A 15,881-nucleotide genomic window follows, 5' to 3' on the forward strand; every position below is an offset into this window, starting at 1 on the left:
TGCATACACTCAGTATGAACATGCAAATGCATAGAATTCCGGTCTCTAATCATAATCAATTATATTGAACTATATTTCTCAACTTGAACAGAGTATACTTAGTACAACTTATGTATACGTCATATTATATTATATCAATGTAAAATACAATAGTATTTAAAAGAAATTAGGTAGTTTAAAAAAACTATTAACTAAAAAAAAGTTTACGAGTTCACTGATATTTTTAATGTATTTCAGCATTTGTGATTTACCTTAGTCAATAAAGAAATTATATTCTAAAATGCACTATTTGTTTGCAGAGCATTTTACGTTTTGTCCAGACCCATGGCATGGTGACATTATTCCGTGAAATCCATCATGCTGCCACAATACTGAAAATGGTAATAAGAAATAACAATTAATGACTGATGGATTAGGATCTAGTGATATGATAAATTCTTACATTAATATTAACATTTTAATTTTTTCTATATAGATTATGTCTTTACCACACTTGCCACCACAACAGATGCCAGAATTGCCAGAAGACTTCCACATTCTTGGGGGTTTTCTGGCAATCACAAAATTGGCAACACGTATGGGCGTACTGAACCGTATTGTTCAGTTAGTGGACTATGTCAGACAAAACTGGTTGACAACAGTACGTCCATACGGGTTTTCCGTTTACGATGTAAACATCCGTACTAATAATTTTGTGAAAAGTTTTCGATTGGTTGAAAGTAGAGTACAGAGGGAAACGTTACAAACAATCAATGACCAGCAATTGAGACAATTAACTATATATGACTTACATTTTTGAAATTAATTTTAATTTTAATAAATCAAACTTTAAAGGTATGAAGATCTATTGTGTCTAGCAGAGACACAAATAACTGCATTTTGGATGATGCTCAACGAAACATACGCTATGGCCGCTATGACACAATGGCATATTTAAGAAGAGTATCTTTTTCGGTGAGAGGGTATATAGATATGCAAATAGGCCCTAGCTACCAATGGTTGGACTTCAGCCTCTGCCACCTGTATTGCCGCCATTCCACATTCGTGGAGCTGGTAGATCTAGGAGGGGTCGTGGTTGTCAACGGGCAGCAGTTCCAGAAAATCATGGAATGGTCCGGCATCCAAATGTGCGCCAACAACCAGGTGGTGGTAACCTTGGATTAATTGAAGATCACCATCTTCTCGGTAATATACAACTATACATTTAAGTGAAAAATACATCATATACTCTAGTTACTATACTTTAAATATAAATATTGTAGGGAATACAGACAATATTGAGGCGCCAACCCAGATTCAAGGTAAGCATATAGAAATAAAATATGATAACAAATATATTGTCTTAACGAAATATGACTTTTTTGTATGTATTATTAGCAAATAATGAAGACCCAAATGAGCCCTTTGATCTTCCAGAAAACGAAAGTATGCCTTAGAGTATTTCTATAAATAAAATGTTGGAGTGTCACCCTTGGGTGGTTCTCCACCCAAGTACTTATGTTTTGTAATTTATTCTTCTACACTCATATGCTTATTGTAACTGTATTACAAAATGTATATTATTCTAACAAATTTAAAAATAATAAATAAAATAAATAATTTATGAATAAATATTCACTTATTCTACAATTTAATTTGTATTAAAGTTGAACAGCCAGATATCGATGATACATTAGCGGAGGAGGAGGTCTATGAAATAGTTGAGCTTAGCATGGATGATGCTTTTGTTGACGGTAGATTGATTTTAAATGTTATAATACTGAAACATTAGCTTAATAACTTTACATTTTCTTTCAGAACAAAATACTCAACTAGCTCACCAGGCAGTTGATTTAGATATCCCTACATTTGAAGGCAAGTTATTATTATTATTAAAATAATTTTCCTTTAAGAGGACGTTATACTGACATTTGTTATCTCTGTCTTAGAAGTGCGTACAATACCTAATTTTACTTTCAGAAAATCATGTTTAGCTCCACTAGTTTAAAAATTAGAGTGAATTTACCTCATAAAATGTAAAGGTAAGATTATTTTGTAGAGTATCTCATAGGCTTTTTATTATATTTTAATTTTAAATGTATTTTTTATAATATTAATATTTATTTTTAATTTTAAAATTGTAAATTTTATGTTACATATTAAAATACTCATAACTCGCTTTAAAGTTAAAATATAATACAAAGCCTACGAGATGCCATATAATAAACTTAGCCTTAAATTTTAGAAGAGGGCAATTTAATCTAATTTTTAAACTAACGGAGCTAAACGTGTTCTACCGAGCTTACAATTTGCTATGATACACACTTGTAAGGCGGAGACAACAAATGTCCTTGTAACGTCCTCTTGAACAGAATTGAAAAATAAAAACTCACTTATACTTTTTATTGTAAAGGTGACCCTGTAGACAGATGTCTTATTTACCTTGAAAGTTGGAGCCAAGTAAATTCGGCCAACATTTTGGTGCCTTGCGGTCACGGATGGTGCTATGATGAGTGTGCGATTCGATTGGATAAATGCGGAGTTTGCAAAGTAGAATTTCCCACAACACAGCCCATCCATATAATACATGTTAACCTAGGAGATGGTAAATATTAATAATAATACAGTAAATTGAAGATTTTTTCTTATATCATTAAAATATACATTTTTTATTAAAAGGTAAATGGATGCCAAATACTTCATTACTCGATCCAACTGGAAGTCAGTGCCTTAGATGTATGCGCTATGTACAATATGTACCAGACCAGGTGCAATACATACTGTTGGACTGTGGCCATGGATGGTATATAATTGAATTCAAAACATAGTACATTCTGTTTTTGAGGTAATATCTAAAATATCTTCAAAAAATAAAATGCCAGTTTACCAATTTAGGCGTAGCCAGCTTTTATTTGAATCACAATTAATATGTGTTATGGATTCCATCATCCTCTGAATATAATGAATGGATATAAAATTGTTTATAACTCGTCAACCACAGGCAGAGTGGTCTTAGATTAATTTGAAAAGAATAATTAAATTACACAAAATAAATTTACTAAAGCTTAATGAATTTCAAATTATAAGATGTGATTGGGATCAAAGAATATCTGCTAGATATTAAAAGTTTTGCGGGTCCAGTGGCAATTGTTTGTTTCAAATTATCTTTAGTGATACAAGATGGAAGAGCTTTAAATGATTACAAAGGGTGTACCTAAGAAAATATTATAATTATTACCTTGTCACATTGAAGAAAACAAATGACACTGAGATTGCCTAATAGTCAAAACAAATATTTAATAATTTAAAATATCAAATTTCTAATTTATCCATGGTCTAAATTATGATAATATTAAAAGTAAATCACATGTTTTCTACATTTTTATGAAAAAAAGATGTCAAATATAAATTTTAATATCATACTAGCTGTGACACCGTGTAGTGTGCTTCTGTTTTTCATTTACAAATTCTGAAGTTCTGAACTCTGAGAAGATCTACTTTACACCGCGGAGCGTGGATTATACTTTAATAAAATCTAGACAATGTTATAATAATGTCTATACACTTATATTAAATATATAACTTGTAAATTATATTATTAATATTATTTATCATGGTTTTTACTTATCAATTATCATGTAGACATGCGGTTATCTCTATCAGTAAAATGCAAATATGACAGAGTAATATAATATAATATCGTCATAGTTTATGTTCGAAGTAATTGATATCGGAGCAGTGTTATGGTTGACAATAAAAATTTTTTTTGGAGTAATACAATGTCGTAGTAGTATATTATAGTCGTAGCACTGGTGTTATCCCGATTCTTTCGCTAAGTCGCCGACTGCCGGCTGCCGAGTTCACTGGAATTTTTCAATTATTTGCGCATTAACGGCTTCATTGTACAAGTTGAAGGCGAAAAGTAAGTACTCGAAAAATTTGATATTCGATCCTGGCTGTCTACGATCCACGTCGTGGTTTCAGGTAACCTACCTATTATAATATTTATAGTCTCGTCAGGCATTTGCCATGTTCCACAGAATATTTTGATTGAGCAGTTCGGTCAGCCAAACTACAGTTTTGCGATCTCTCGTCGCCATACACCATCATCTTGACATGCACTGTCGCAAAATCGTGTACGAAAAGTATGGCGATCCCATGAAAGTCGTAAGTCTTGTTGTAAAGCAAACGCTACCCAACAAACTCGACAACGAACAGGTACCTATGGGCTATGATGCTACTGACAGTCTTTACACAAACAACTTAATAATATATTTTCTTGTTTATTCCTAAGGTCTTGGTGAAAATGATTGTTGCCCCCGTTAATCCTGCCGACATTAACACTATCAAGGTGTGTATCCCGTGAAACCGCCGTTGCGTTAAAAATCTCTGCTCTGGCGATCAAGTTATACCTGACGGTGCTGTGGGTATTTGGTGTACAACTGGCATGTTCGATTCTAAACTTCTAAGAAAAGTTAGTAGTATAATATTATAACATAACATATTATAAAATATGTTTATTTTCATTGACTTGTAATGTTGCAAAAATAAACACAACGAAAATCATCATAATATTATTTAAGGTGGTTCATAAAACATGCTCATCCCCATTTTTCCTTTAAAAATTAATTTATTCAAATTCTTATTTTTAAATATACTTAGGTATTTTATAATTATTGGGATTTTTAGTACTACTTAAGGAGTGTCCTACACTGACACAAACTTCTGTTTTTAAAATGACAACCTCCCCAGTAATGAGTTGTTGTAATTAGAAAAACAAAATTATTTAGCAGATAGTTTTTCTGAAAATGTTGACGTATAAAATCAAAAGTTAACAAGTTGGTAGTTTTTGAGTTATTTAACTTTGTATATTATAGATAATGGGTTTGGTAGATATGGCGGCTATAGAAATTTAAAAATGTTAATAATTTTATCAATATTTATAATTTATAAAAATAGTCCAAGTACCTATCTATAAATTATAATAAATACTAGATATTACATAATATATTTTATATTTGTGTAAAACCATTTTTAAGGACTATTATCTGTATCGGTCTGGCACAACAAAGACCCATGTATCAGTTTTTTTAAGGAGTCCTATAATGAAATACAAAATTTACTTGACATTTTGGTGAAAAAATGCTCACTGCCTGTTTTCCTTTAAAAATGCATTTATTCAAATCGGTTTTTTAGAATTTTTAAGTATACTAACCTAACCTAAAGACCTAAATTACTTATATTTTTTGTACTACTATTAAAGAGAGTTATGTGGCGATACAAACTTCTATTTTTTCAAAAGAGAATCTTCTTTTTTACTGCAAATTATTTAGCAGATGATGTTCTTGTTAATGTAGATGTATCTAAATCAAAATTCTAATAAGTAGTTGCTGAATTATTAAAATGTTTATACTAAGGATAATAATCCTTAAATATGGTTTTACAATAAAATGTTATAAGTACCTAATATTAGATGTAGTACCTATTCACTATTTACTAAACCTGTTTAATAATTTTTACAAATTATTTATCTTGATAGATCAATGGTAATTAGTACTTAACATTTTCAAATCATCTAAGCCCCCAAATCTACTTAGCCAATCTCCATATAAGTATAAACTTTAGTATACAAAGTTATATAACTCAAAAACTACTAGTTCGAATTTTTATCTAGGTGCATCAAAATTATCAATAAAAATTATATGCTGAATAATTAAAAGTAAAAAAAGAGAATTCCTATTTAAAAAACAGAAATTTGTATTGTAACAACATATCCTCCTTAAATGGTATATAAAAATCATAAAGTGCGTTGAAAAATTCTAAAAATGTTAATATAATAATATGTATAGTTTAAGAAAAAAAATACGGTGAGCATGCTTAAAATATCACTCTGTATAATATTAACGCAAAGCCTGATGAGAGGAATCATTCGTTTAAAAATAAACTATGAAATTATTGAAATATTAGAAATGAAAAATAATAAATAATAATTATTAATTACACAGAAACAAAATTACGAAAACCATAAGTATATTTATAATAACTAAATAATTTATAGTAAAAATGATGGTCCTCATTTGTAAAACAGAAATTTGTATCGCCGCAAGACACTCCTTAAGCGTACTACAAAAAATCTCAACAATTTAAAAATCTTGCTTCTAAAATATATTTAAAAATTTGAAAAATGAGATTTTTAATAAATTCATTATTAAATAATAAAAATAAAGGTGAGCATGCTTGGTGAATCCCCCTATATTCGAGTATTTATGAAATACAACAATATTCTAAATACATTTTCGGGTGCATTTTGATACATATCTCCTATCATGATTCTTGATTAATAATTATATTATTATGTTTCATTTAAATAAAGAAACCAATGTGTATGCATTAAGTGGTATTTCTTTTAATCCTTGTACCGCATATAGAATGTTACATGATTTTGTTTCACTAATAATAAATGATGTTATTATACAAAATGGAGCAAACAGTACATGTGGTCAGAACATTATTCAATTGGCAAACATTTTTGGCTATATAACTGTAAATATTATACGCAATCGACCTGAACCAAACTTGGAAAATTTAAAAAATCATCTTAAGTTTCTAAGTGCCTCATACATACTTACTGAAGAAGAATTAAGGTAAAATACCAATTATTATATTTGAGTTTGTATTTTTGCGTTTATGTGATCTATCCAATATATTAACTTATACATTTTTTTTATTTAGTACTACGGATTTGTTTAGAAGTGGAGTTTTACCCAAACCACGTTTATAAATAAACAATATAGGTTGTGAAAGTTCCACAGAAGTTTTGCGTACATTGAACAACGGTGGTGTGATGGTGACTTATGGTGGTATGTCAAGAGAACCAGTCATTGTTCCAACCGCTTCTTTTATATTTAAAGACATTCAACTCAGAGGTTTTTGGACGACTAGATGGCGTAAAGAAAATGTTAACACTGAGCAATACAACCAAATGTATGATGAACTTTTGCAATTTATGAAAGATGGTAAGTTAGTTGCACCAGCTTACAAAACGTTACCATTAAACTCATTCAAAGAAGCGTTAAAAAATACTATATCATCCAAGGGCTTCATTGGTCATAAATACTTTTTAAATTTACAAAAATGATTGCCGCTACTGATACTGTATCAGTGATACATATAAGATAACATAAATATACTTGTATGTTTCAATAATATACTCTTAAAGTTTCAACTAAATTGTATATTATACTATATTGTATACTTCTTACTCTTCCAAGGATATTACCAGTTATAGGTTGTATACACCCTGTATATTATAAACTATTATTATCATTATTTTTATTGGTATACAGGTATACTTGAAAATGCGCACAAACTTCTTAATAAATATGTAACTATTGTTCATGAATTAGTGCGTACACGTGAAATTGTGAGTAAATAATAGTTGAAATTTAGGAAAATAAGCACTAAGTGGCTGTAGCCGATTCATAATTATTGTATCAATTCAATAACCGTGCTTTGTTTTTTTTTTTTTTAAATAATAATGTTATAATTTTTTTTTTTCAGTTATCAAACGTTTAAACCAACTTGAGACAAACTACCAACAACCAGCCTGGATAAGACAACAATAGGATAGGTGAATATAACAACAATCTTGGTGTGTTGATAAAGACTATTGCAAGACTGTACTTCACTATATCAACACACCAATACTGTCGTTATATTCACTAGACCTAACGTCACCACTTCACCTAACCTACTGTTGTTATATTCAGGCTGGTTGTTGGTTATTGCTCACAAGTGTGAATACACGATTTTTATGTGAGTGATCCAAGTTCATACCTAGCTGTTATGGAAACTACAAGACTTACCTACGGTTGTTACCTGTATTATTAATTATTGTTTTGTAGTTATTTTGTTTTTCCTATTATTGTTGAAAATGTTAAGTTCAAAATATGTTGTCATAGACAATTAATATATGTCACATATAGTTTATAAATATTAATCTGTTGTATTTTATTAACAATGGTTTAAAACAAAAATGTTAATTTGTATTGGTGGTTTAAGGAGTAATTACAAATAGGAATCCAGGAAGATATATCTAATAAATAGTCATAACCAGGGCTAGGATTTATATGCAAAAGCATGTTTTTTTTGCGACTTCTGATTATTGATTTTGTCAGTAATGTCCACGAATCACCTCATGATGAGATAAATGGTGGTATTTTTATTTTGCATGTTTTTGCATATTTTGGATGAAATGTATATTATTGCATATATTGAATAAAATGAATATTATTGTAAATTTTGATTATAAGAATGCGAAAAATAAATGTTTTATAGTAAATTTTATAATACTTGGTTTTTTGTCAAACATAAATTTTATTTATGACTCATAACTAATAATAATCATATTATTATTATTGTTACCGATTATAATGTACAGGCAAATGTCATCTATGTTTAACTCTAGAATAATGTAAGGTACAAGATACATTCAACATTTTCTTAAAGATACTGGTTAGCGGATACTTACATTTTAAATTTTACTTTAAATTGTATGTTTAAATAAAATAGAATATAGATACAAGTTACTTATTTAAGATACAAGGTACATTTTTTTAAATAATTAGGTTAGACTTAAGTAATTTAAAATTCTTAAATATAAAATTGGTTTATCACTTTTCATAAATAGGTACGTATTTGTATTATGCATTTAGTCTAGAAAACTACTCAATAACTCCAATAAAAAAAAAACTAAATTTAAGATGATTCATAAGACGTATTTAATTAGTTAAGACAGTTATTATTGTTTAAGTAACAGTATAATAATATCTCACGTTTCCATAATTAGTGTTTATTGAATGAAAACATAATAACAATAAGAATCATTTAATGAAAAATCGTTATTTTACATCAAAATTTGATTTTCAAACGCTCATAAAAACACACACACACCGTTGTACAACGGGTATAATCATCGCTCCACTCTAAATCCAAATTTTAATAGAGTTATTTCAATACAAACCAACATTTTGAGGGTTTGAAGAGTTTGATAACTTATCCCTAATAATGTATACAATATCCATAATGACAACATGTCAGTTTAATTAGGTCAGGAAAGGTTAGGTGACTGGTCAACTGGTTACATTATAATTAATTTGTTTTTATTATAATTTATGAATAGAATAGTATATTACTATGTAATAAGTTCTTAATATTTTACTATAACAAATCGTTATTCTCCACGCTAGTGTAAGGAAAAAATTATATTTCGTGGCAAAGGTTTCACAGCATTGTTTCCGTTTAATTAACTGCATTACCCACAGTATTATAAAATAGGTATAAAAAATATTATGTAAAAATATTTATTTTAAATTCTGAGTGGAACAATGAATGTATTGATTTTACAATGATGTGTGTTACTCTTTTGGTGTAACTCTAAAACAAATTAACGTATATACGTAAAATTTGAAATTTTCTTAGCACACCCGCAACACCCCGTAGTTCCTCCACCTATGATCGCTCCGCTCAGAATCTAAAATCATTGTAATTCAAAAATGAATAACCGTAGGAATGCGTTTATAAATTGAACCAAAATATAAATAGGTAATTTGTAGGTAGGTACATCTCAGGTGAACAAAAACACTAAATATAATTTGCAAAAATGTTAATCGATTATTCTATCGACAGCAGAGGAATAGTTATTCTGCATCGGGTACAACTACCTAATTTTAAGTCTTATATCAAACTCGCTATTATGATTCGAATAAATAAATACAAATAACTTAAACGTTCAAAACCAATAAGATAGGTAAGTACTGCATAAATCGTACTACTGTAATTTGTAATGCGGAAGTACGGGAGAGGCATTTTGTTCGTGAAACGTGATTCTATGGATTTTAATTTATTTACACGGTAGGTCCCAATTATTATTCGAAAATAAATTATTTTTTAATGTGCAGTGTACAGATAATGAAGAACTGTGTAGACGAATAAACGATTATTTTCCTACAATAGTAATGCTATCAAACGTATTATTTTTTTAAACATAATTAGTTAATTTTATCTTTAACCTTTTAGATATCGGTTTCAAAGTACATGCAAGTATTAGTTGTTTTAAACGACCGGAAACTAAAGATAAAATATAATAATTTTTACGAATCCATTAAGTTTTATAAAAATATGTTGATAAGCATTTATCCGTTTATTGGGTACAATGTTTATTATCGATGTAGATTACCAATACTGAATAGAGTTTATCTAATTTGTAATTAATATAGTCTGATCAACCAAATGTTAATAAAACATTTTACGCATAATAAAAATAAAATAATAATTGTGTTATTTATCTATGTTTCGAAATAGTATAGTATTATATTCTTAGTGGACTAGCGGAGCGATGAATAATGTGTATATTGATTTTACGATGGGGTTTTTTTTTTGGTCTGTGTCCGCGATAAGTAGTCGAAATAATACTTCGATTTTTAACCTCGGTACTTTTTCTGTTAATAAAATGAATCTCTATAGTTGCTTTATAAGAGAGATAAAATTTAAAAATTCATATTATTTTTAAAAGCGTCGGAAATATAAAAAAAAATTTATGGAAATCGGAAATATTTACACAAAACCAGTTTTTGACACAGTTTATGTTTTTCTTCTGGTGTAAATAAAAAAATATCGTCGGTACATGATTTTTTCACCGAATATTTATATTAAAATTGTTTATAAACCATACAATTTTCAAACGATTTCGACTCTTTCAAAGCTATTTATAGGTATTTGTCTTTTCAATTTTTATTAATTTAGTATTGATGATAACAAATTTTCTCATAAGATTGTCTACCTACAACAGAAAAAAGCTGGTCAGTGTGGGTGTCGCTCTGCTGTACAATAAGTACTTTGGTAACAAGTGGGTCACTGTAAAAGATGGTGATAAATTTGATTTCAACGATATAATATTTGTAAATTTAAAATTTCATTTTGAAAGTGAATTATTATATTATTATTATTTTACAAATTTTAATATAGTAATTAAAATAATAAGTTAATTCTAATTAAACATTTAAAAAAATATTATGATAAAAGTATAAAATATATTTAAATATCTACTTACTATTATAGTTAAATATTTAACTCAAATCAGACACGGTATTTCAGGGAGGGCTTATTCTCCTCTAAACATTTTCGTCCAGTCCCCTCTCAGCCCAACCACTATAAAATGTAGGTAACAGAATGTCATATGTTATTTTTATAAGAATTAAATTATCATTGATTGTATCAGTTATTATTTTTAAATAATGATAATTGTTTTGTACTATTTCAAAATATTATATATTTTGTGATTTGAAAAAAATATATAAGTTTTTTTATACGGATTGGAACGTTATATTTAGGGGAGGGGGATCAATTGTAATTACAATCAAAATAAAAAAAATTACCTATAAATAAGAAACATTCTTATATATATATTATGAACTAGCCGACCCGTCACAGCTTTGTCCGTTATTGGTTGTTTATTTTGCCTCCGGACAATGATATTGTTTATTCAAATTTTATCGTTTAATGTGATCGGCAAATAAATATAAAAACGGTTAATGAAAACGTATTGAGATGTTTTTAGCGGTATTAATGATAAATATATTTTTATTACAAAAAAAACCGATCCCGTGCATTTCGTTGCCCGTTAAATGTACCAACTCTATATGACTCAAACTTTGTTCAATTCATTATTTAATATTCAGTGTATGGTGTTCAAAACTTATCTTAGCTTTTCCGTTGTGCCCAGAATAAAAATTCTGATTCGCAGCAGTATATTATCAGGATCTGCGGTAGATTGAGGACCTGTTGTGGTCCAGTTGTGGAGCATGGTTGACAAAGGTCGAATCAAATGAATTAACAAGCAGTCAATTAAACTATTATTATGAATTTTATTGACGGTAGGTTAGTATTTAACACTTTTTAAACACTCGAAGTAATGATACAATTTAAGACAAATATCTCCAGCATGAATACTGTCAACTAGTCGTCACGCAGATATAGTGTGTCTTTTCTCCCTCTCGGAGCGCCTTTATATACTGAACAACAGTCAGATTACATGGTATTTTACAAGGTCCCACTTAAGTATTCGCTATGGCTCTCTTAGTACTTAAGAAACTAACTTTTCCTTGTGGCACTTATTAATAGTAATTAATATATTGTGCCACGTACACCATGCGTAATACTGTAATAATAATATATGCTTGTGTGGTCGTACACCTTGACTATTGCAACAGACCGCCTGCTGTTTGTAGGTAAGTGTATGATTTAGCTCTAGAATCTAGAGTCATTGTATAAGAAAAACGATTCTGAGCGGAGACGGTTTGTCAGTCTGGATATTGTTATTATTTATATAATATATTTTGTAAGTTTAATTTATATTGTAATAGGTATTATTATTTTTATTCGTTTCTATTGATAAAACAAAGCGTTAGGAATTAAAATCCCATTTTTAGCGGTTTTTCGTAATTTTTTGGTGGTTTTTCCTGTGGCATTAAATAACTATTGATTAACTCGAAAAATGACCTTTCTAAAGTACCATCTTGATCCAATATGCTAAAAGATAAGGTACTATATGTTGAAATCGAAGCACTCCCTATGGTAGATATTTTGTATACAGGTTAAAAAATGAATAAACCCCATTGTAAAACCACTAGCTTCCTCGCTCCGCCCAGAATCTAAAATAATTAGGTAAAATAAAAAAGGTACATAATGACAAAATACAAAATAATTAATTATTTATATTTATTTATTTATATTTTTATAACTCAGTCATAATATATAATATAATCATTTAATGCAGATGGCTCCTTTATAGTTCTTTTAGGTCTTTTGGCAATCTCCATTACGTTTCCTGGAACAAGGTTAATATTTTTTAGATGCTTAATATTTCTCTTGATTATATTTCCCTTGTTATTTATAACAATATAATATCTCGGAGTTGGGGATTTTTTAATTATTTTCGGGTCAGGACTAACTTCCAATTCATTGAAAATGTGACCAATATATTTTATTTATTTTTTTTTATATTTTAGTTTATCTTGGTTGAACTTTATGTTCATAGATTTGGCTCTCTCAATTAACTGTTTAAGAACACGGGCATGAAGTATATCATCTTTGGTAGCAATGAGAATTTCATCAAAATATATGACCATGTTATAAGGGTCGTTATCACCAAAAAAATTCTGATTTAGCTTAATAAAAAATACTGGAGCTGTTGCAATGCCAATTTTAAATTTAAAATAGCCAAATGGGGAGCCAAAGTACAAACATCAGACGATTTTTTGTCCAATTTAACATGCCAAAAACATTTATTTATGCCTAACTAAAACAGTAAAATGTTTTTATTTATAAGTTTTGCTCGGATTTCTTCAAAGGTTGGAATGAAATAGGTCTCGCGCTTTAATGATTTGTTTAGTTCAGAAGGGTCCATACATATTCTTATACTTTTATCTGGTTTCTGGCATTGTCATTTATTTTGATTTTTTTAATTCGATCATTTATTTATTTACATAATTTAATTCAATCACGCACGTGCACGTACAAGTCAAAGACATGGCGATGCGCTCGTGAATGGTAAACAATTTATGCTTAATTTGTATGTACTTTTTGTCCACCCTACCCGCCACCGAACGACGTAGTAATGCTATAAAATAATTTTTTTTAACTGATTTGTATTCAGTATTATGTCTCCTTGAGATCGGTAAGTCAACATTTTAAGATTTCTGAAATTAATTTCAAATAATAAACGTTTGAAAATACTTAAGTTAAGTTAGGTTGTGAACTTACTCCAGCCGACATAATAACAAATTCAAATCAGTTTTCAACAGTAGTTTTGATTACAGCATATTTAAAACAGATTGCTCAAACTCATTACAATATTTAAAAATCATTCACTCAAACGCGATACGCTAAACTTCCCGATTTTTTTACTAATTCGCACAAGTGTAAACCGTCAGTAAATGACTATAGTTTATACTCACTGTTCAATGCTAAGTCCTCCGGTAGATTTTTCGAACTTTGGTTGTGATCGGCTGCTATAATTGGCGAGGTGGATTTTTCACTCTGAAAAACCAAAAATAGTATTTCATATAGGTAGGTAATCCAAAAGAAAATTCTCGCTAATAAATATTCCGAATAAAAAATCCTTTGTGAAAAAGTCAATCGGAGGCTCCGGTTAATTTAGCGTATTTTAAAATTAGTACAAGAAAAAAAATCCTAATTTGTTGACTCTAAACATAAGAAAAGAGATTTTTTTAAATAATTGGTTCATCATCATTTCCCATTAATATTTAAGTCAAAATGTTTGTAAAATTATTATTATTATTTATTTTGTTTTTTTTCAAATATCAATACACTACGCTAAATCAATTATTAATAATCATTTTTCCAGTAATGTTAAGGTTTTTTTAATAAATACCTTTATTAGGTTAGGTTAGGTTAGGTTATTGAAATAAATTATAACTGATTACATCAAAAATATCATTCGTATGATTGCCTGACAATAATTAATTAAATTTGGTACATAATTCAAATTCTATCGATGGACAAGATATAGCTCGCATTTTGCTAATATATTATGCAATATTATGCGTATATACATGAAATTTTCAATAGTTTGCAATCTCTATACACGATACGATTTTAAAAATATTTTGATTTCTTTTGAACTGTTTAGGAACATTTTCAGTTTCCAATTTTATTAGTATTTTTTTGATGTATGTCAATAAAATTTTATTTGCTAGTTAAAAAAGCTTGAAAATTTAATACAAGGATCCTACTATATTGTTACAATGGTATTTGAAAAATATTAAAAATTCCTTAGTCACAATTTTTATTTATGAGCATTTAAAGTTAAAATCTTGACAAAATACGGAAAAATCGCAAAAATTAGCAAATTATTTTAAGTTAAAAATTTATAAAATTTTTTCTTTTTAAATTAAGATTTGAAAAAGTAATACAAGATTATCCATAAGTTTGTCTACCTTTATCAATAAAAAAATGTCTACAAGAAAGTCAAATTAAATTTTTATGACACAATTTCTTTTTATAAGCATTTAAAGATCAAATTTTGACAAAATTTATCAAATTTAAAATTTAATAATCATTTTGTAGTTAAAAATTTATAAAATGTTCAACTTTTATAGCTGAGGATTGAAAATTTAAAACAAGGTTCCACGTAAATAGGTTATATAATATAAATTATTTTATTCTCAATAATATCATCAAATAAACTTGGTAATATCATAAGCTGAGTAACCGTTTTCGCTCAGAATCGTATTTCTTATACTGTGATATTATATCATTGAATTCAAATTTTACACCATCCATTACAGTGACCCACCTGTAACCTACTGTACAGCAGAGCATCATCCACTTACCCACCTTTTTATTTTTGCTAAACTAAATAATTATAATAATTGTTTGAATGTTATTTGCTTTCAGCTGTATGTAACTATTTCTTACTATAATGGTATTAAGTATAAAATTTACACATTTTTAGATACTGGATGGAACGATTTGTGTGTTTTTTTTATTATTTTTTTTTATTTTTGTGTCTGTCATCACGGTAAAACTGCATAGATTTTCTTCAACAGTATCTTGTTTGATGAGAAAGTGATTCTAGTTAGTGCATTCGGGAGGTAAAATTTTAAACATTTCCAAAAGCGCCGGAAAAAACAAAATAAAAAAAAAAACCGGAATTTTTACGCAAAATCGATTTTTGTTTTTGGTGTAATTTTAAAACAAATGAACGTAAAACATGAAATTTTCACTTGTCGTTTATATTTGCTTTTTCTATACAGGATAAAATTTTCAAAATATTTTGATATGTTTTGAACTGTTTGGGAACATTTTCTGTTTCCAATTTG

At 28.4% G+C, this 15,881-nt stretch overlaps 2 pseudogenes; both read left to right on the top strand.

Moving 5' to 3' along the window:
* Positions 1-306: 306 nt before the first annotated feature.
* Positions 307-1,771, top strand: LOC132947467 (uncharacterized; annotated as a pseudogene).
* A 2,698-nt stretch (positions 1,772-4,469) lies between these two features.
* Positions 4,470-8,292, top strand: LOC132947468 (enoyl-[acyl-carrier-protein] reductase, mitochondrial-like; annotated as a pseudogene).
* Positions 8,293-15,881: the final 7,589 nt, after the last annotated feature.

Source organism: Metopolophium dirhodum, chromosome 6 (assembly GCF_019925205.1).
Source record: "Metopolophium dirhodum isolate CAU chromosome 6, ASM1992520v1, whole genome shotgun sequence".
NCBI lineage: Eukaryota > Metazoa > Arthropoda > Insecta > Hemiptera > Aphididae > Metopolophium > Metopolophium dirhodum.